Genomic DNA, 6,196 nt, shown 5'->3' on the forward strand with positions numbered 1-6,196 from the left:
AAATTATTCCCTGAATACGTAGATTTTCTGTTCCACAGCATTTCACTTTCTGTATACCACTGTTAGCTAAGTGGTGTCAGTGTATGCTCAACCAAATGAGAACTGGCATCTGTCTTGATCCCAATCTAGCTGCTGTCTAGACTGAGACAATGAAAACAATTTACCCTATCAATCCTTTAGCAAAAAAAAAAAAAAATCCTTACAGGAGAAAACTCGACTAGCCAGATAACTGTTAAATTAATATAATCCTGTTCTCTTAGTCAGACACAGTTTGCTTTAAATAACTTTTAAACTGAAAGGAACATTTCGTGTAGTTTGGTATAGAGTTGATGAAAACTATTTGCACATTCTTTAAGGCCTGTTTATCAAGCTTTGAAGTTTACTCTCTCTGCAAATATTAGAATATGATTGTTCTGTCTTTTGCATTTTAAGAGCTAAATTTTTCTTCGGCAAGCATGTACACTGTTCTTGAACTAGATTATTTTGAGATTTAAGGAGTCACTGTATGTTTACTTCTTAACTAAATTTGTATACACCCACATGCACAATATTACACTGTATCTATTTGTACAATTCATAGTGGGGGTTTACTGCCCCAAATGGGATTTGCATATAAAAGGTCTTGCACTGAAGACAAGAAACAATGTATTATGGGAAATGCATGCAACATGTGAAAGAAAGAAAGAAGACAATGATAGGTGAGTTCTAGAGAAAAATCAAGTTTTTTAATCTTTGTCTTATATCTACTATGAACATTTCATTTGAAATGAAATGTTCATTTGAAAAAAAGACAGGATTAATAGATGACTATTTGTAGATTACTAAACTCACTGGAGATTAGTGTGAGAAAGATAATAAGAAAAGGGAAGTCTCTGGAAAATAAGGAAACTGAGCAGGAGGTATGAAAAAAAAGAGGAGAGAAGAATAAGAAACAAAAAGCACAGAGAATACTGTTTTGAGGTTGGCAATCAATGAAGCATTGGAAATTTAAAAGACAATTTTCATAGAAGGTTTTCTAGGAAGGTTTTTGAATCTGATAGATAGGTTCAACGAAGGCAAGATATAAGCTTTGTGTCTTGGCCTGGTAAAGGCTACTTTTTCAGAGCTTTTTTGCTGCTATGAGCTTTTCAGGCTGTTTGTACAGGTTGTCCATTCTTGCCCTTTGTGAAGTGCTGAAAAGCACTTATCTGTAACTTTGTCTAAATGAAACAAGACAGATTTATTTTTACTGGAATGTGCAGAATACTTCTATTTTATCTTAACAGCAATAATCTCTTTCAAACAATTTTCTGCCCAGGATTCATTAACACTGTAAACAGATTATGAAGATCTGTTTCAATACATGAAGGCATAAATAAATTACATAGAATATTAAAGTTGTTTATGCACATCTTATGTGCACGTTATCATACAGTGAACAGGGTTTATATGGGCAAACAATGTATCTGTGACACCATGCTAAAACAGACTTCTGAGAACTGCCAGGCTAGGCATGAAAGGTCATAGGGAAGCTTCAGAATGAAAGTGTAGAGAGGACGATGGGAATTAAACAGGAAAGAAAGCAAAATGAGACTTTGGACAAGGAAAAGAGGCATAGAAGAAGACAGAAGAGCATTTGAAGAGTTTTGGAGCTGGATTCAGTGGTGAGATGACAATGCAGCCCACATCAAAAGTTTATGATCGGACAGATGAAGTTTTAGGCTCTGAAAAGCCATGAAGCTGAGATGCTGAAGAGAGAATCAGTTCTATCTAATGAAGAAGGCAAACTGAAAAATTCACGTCTTCTAATTTTGCCATGAGTAATATCTCTAGATGTTGCTACTGCATTTGTGTATATTTCACTATATTTAATATAAATGTTACAGTATATTTTTATTTCATTTTACATTTTTTGCTAAATATATTTGCTATTATATAATAACATAAAACTTGTGTGAATATAAAAATGTTTTCCAAAAATACAATTTCTAAACATTTATATGAGGTTTTTATAAAACATGTTTTCTAGCTCTTCACGTTTTACTTGCCATTGTGTGAAATATGAGACTGTTTAGAAAAATATTTTAATTTCAGTAGAAGTATTCGCAGAACTAACAGTAATTTCAAAATGAAAATACGTTTCTTATTGAAAGTATAGAGAAATGTATGTATTTTTTATTCCTTAATAATGCACAGGTAGTTTGTACTTGGAGGATATTCACCTGCTTTGTATTTACTTTTTATCAAACAGTTAAGATTACAGTGTTCACTCACACTTAAGAATTGCTGTCAAAGACACATCAAGCAAAACAAAATTCAAAACAAATGCTACTCAAGTGGCTTTTCCACATAAACCAGATGCACTGGAGCACCAAAGAGGAAAGGAGGACATATGCTTTAATTTGAAGTTATAAGTGCACATTTGTGAACAAAAAGACATTACACTTTTGCAAAACATCTATGCACTGTTGCAACTACATACAAGCTACAGAGAATATTTGTCTTCATGTGTAATACAACTACTATTATAAAAAACAATAGCAGTATCTGTATAATTCAGTACTGATTTTTGTAACAGACAATATGCAAAGTTATATTGCTACAGAGTTTACATTACTGTTGTTTATTTCTTCCATTGCAGGAATAAGCTTTACTGATATGTAATATCTTTCCATAGTAACTGAATCTATGATAGTAGTTTTGTACCGCTTTACTCTGTTTCGTAGAATGAACTAAATTGCTAGTATGGTTGTCATTAATCTGAGTTCAACTCAAAGTAGTGATAACTGTAGTGAAATTTTTTGTCTAATTAGAAGAATAGACAATTGCATGCACCTTTCCACTTTCCTTGCATGCTTTGCACGAATACAGACTTTGCAAGCTGCAACATGAAGTAGAATCTGAATTAAAACCTTGATTTTTTTATGGCATTCATTTATGGCATTCAAGTGTTGACACTGGCAACAGAATTTGGCTAGGCTGTATTAACATTTCACCTCCATATAGCTTTAGTTTTTATAACAGTTTGAACTGTTCATTAGGCTTTCCATTTGTCTGTGTGGTTTTGGTGGGCTGAAAAATTTATTTTACTACATTTTTGCATTACTTTTATTACAGAGACATCTGGTGGTCTTTGAGTGTATTTACAAATTTTTTCTCCTTATTTTGTCTGCCTTTACTTTGTAATTTATATCACTCATGTATAGACCCTGCCATATTATGCTACTGTGTCATTTTAAAATTACATTTAGAATATAAATATATGTATAAATATATATCAGTATATTCCTGATATTTTTTCTCATGGTTGATCATGGATATTTTTCATTTGTCTTCACTTTCATCTGTATATGGAGGAGATATTTGGGCATATTGTTGGCTGACTACATGAAGTAAAAATACATTGTTTAAAATTTTCATGTTAAAGTAATCAGTATTTGTTTTTCATGTTTTCAGTATTCAGTTTATGTGTTTTGTTCCTGATATGTCTGTTCTAAGAGACTAAAATGATGACCAAAAAGTTATGCCAGAACCAGTGTAATGTCTAGGTGTACATATATAAAAGAGAAGGAAGTGCTTTCTACACTAGGAAAGAATAGCACTAAAAGACAAATTCTGCTACCATAGAAAAGCTTTAATAATACTCCATGAATGTGGTATTTCATAAATAATAGGCAATTACAGGTAATTCCACAGCATAATAGATAATCACACAGGATACTGATGTTACATCCCTCCTTACAGCATGCCCAGGCTGTCAATCAGATCCCAGAGCCGTGTGTCCGGTGTTGCAGCAGCTCCTTCCAGTTTCCACCCCTGTAGTCACCCTGCCAGCACATACCCACAGCTCTGGCAGAGTTACTGCCTCCAACACAAGCACAACACAGGCAGTGCCCTCCAGCCACAGCCTTCTTAACCAGCAACCAGGTCGGCTGGCTTTTAGGTAAAAGGCACAGAATTCCTGCCCACTCTTTCAATGTGGACAAATGCAAAAGTAAGTTTTAAATGCTAGGTATCTTTATTTGACATAGGGTGTGAGTGGGTGGGAAACAAGCTGAATATTTGCAGTTAAAATGGGTGTTATTCACTTCCAGAAATAAAAGTAAAATAGGAACATTCTAAATCAAATTTAGAATGTTGTTTTACGGCTTCTACATTATTGCAACAGAATTGGCATTGAGGTTATTTTTATTGGAAATTATGTTTACTTTTTTTTTTTTTTTAATTTTGCATGCATCAAGCCCATGCCCTTGATGTCATTTTACAGTCTTTAAGGGCTAATTAATGCAGTCTTTTGTAAAATAAAAGTTTACAGACACTTTGAGGTGATTGATGCAATGTTAACAATTACTGCAGTTCAGTTGAGGAATGGTTTTCACATCTGATTTTTTTTTTTCTTAATGCAGTGATTTCCTGTATATTGCAACACTGATTTGATACAGTTTGAAATTCCAAGTGAATAATTCATGGAAAAAAAAAAAAAAGTATATGGTTCGCAGTTATAAAACTCCAGGGAGCTGTCTTAAGCAAGATTTCTATTTATCTTTAACCTTCACTCTTCTGCTGGCTGCCAGAAAACGTGCCCGTCACTCTGACTATAGGAACAAAACAGATTTGTGGTGTTTTTGGAGATACACAGGAAATATAAAGCATTACTCAATACTATTTATTCCCCAACTTAGTAACATCATTTTCTAGCAAAAATATTCAAAATAACAGATGAAAGAACAAGAAAACAAAGGAGTATATGCTTTGAATTAATGTTAGTTAACATAGCTGATGGTGTAATTTAAGTCAAAACATATTAGTAATAGTGTGGTCAGATAAATTTTGAACTACTCTTCCTGTGCAGCAGATGCTGCCCAGCAAATAGAAACCTTATAGTTTGGGTTAGAAGACAGGCAACAAGTTGAAATGACACACAGACAAAGCTATTAGTGAATTCTTAAAGACCTGGTTCACAGTAATTAAAACAAAGATTACGTTTTTATCTTGATGATTTTGAAACCTTGTCTGGAAAACTGAAGATCTGTATTTGTTTTTCAATAACAGAAAAACAGTTGCAGCCAAGGAAATAATGCCTTTGGAATTTACATTCACTCATTTGGCAAGACGTTCTTCTTTAACTTGATGTTACTCTGCAGACTCCATGTTCTGAGAGTGAGCTTGCATTATCAGCACTCACTTACTCAGGGGAGGGTTTCCAACAGTACGGAGTAAATGACGTATAAGTTCCATACCCTCTGAACCCACACCATTTAACCTAGTTAAACTAGAATACACTTTTCCCATTAGATTGTATCAGTTAAAAAACAAACAAGCAAACAAACAAACAAAAAGTTCTACTGTTCCTTAGCACTAGTAAGTAAAGCAGTTATGTCAGGTCAGCAGTTGACATGATGAAGTTATTAAAACGATGGTTCCTGGATGATAAACAACATTTTGTGTCTTTTTTCTGTCATTCTGATGACCACCTGATTGGACAATCTCATGTGATGACAGCAGTACTATAAATCAATCAGACAAACAAAAATACCCAGGAACAATCATTCGGTATCTCTTCATTTAATTCTAGTACACAAATGTAAGCATGACACAGGCCCTGAAACAGTAGTCTCCATTTTCCAACCCGATAAGGACAGACTCTACATGCACCTCCATCATTTCTGTTGAACGTTCAGACTCTCGAAGCTGGAGAGTCTCGGAGAAGACCCAATAGTTAAGAAATGTTGTAAATGACCATCACCTCCACCAGCAGAGGGGTTCCTCCTGCCTGACCGCTGGAGCCTAGCCCATTGTGCCCAGACTGCCATGGATCTCTGTTCTGAGCCGATGGATGTGGCTGCTGCTTTCCCATTTCCATGTTCTACCAGCAGCAAAACTGAATGTGGGTCCCAGAGACCCACACAGACATCCAAAGACGCTGACACAGCTGGCCACAGAGTCTGCCACAGAGAATGCACATGTACAGTCGTAGATCCCGAAGTACCAGCATTCTCCCCCATGCAGAAGAAGACAGCAGGCAGGCAAGGTGCTTTTCTGCCCCAGCCTCAGCAAGAGGTCCCAGGCATCCCTGCAGCCGCATCCCTGCATCCACAGTCCTGCAGTTTCTCTGGGAGCTCGCTCCAGGTGAGTCTCTGCTGTGCCGGGGTAGTTCTTCTAATGGGTGGTAGGGACTGTGTCCTGTGGGGAGTCATCACTAGTGCCAAGCCCAGGG

The sequence above is a fragment of the Anser anser genome (assembly GCF_964211835.1).
Source record: "Anser anser genome assembly, chromosome: 2".
Taxonomy (NCBI): Eukaryota; Metazoa; Chordata; class Aves; order Anseriformes; family Anatidae; genus Anser; species Anser anser.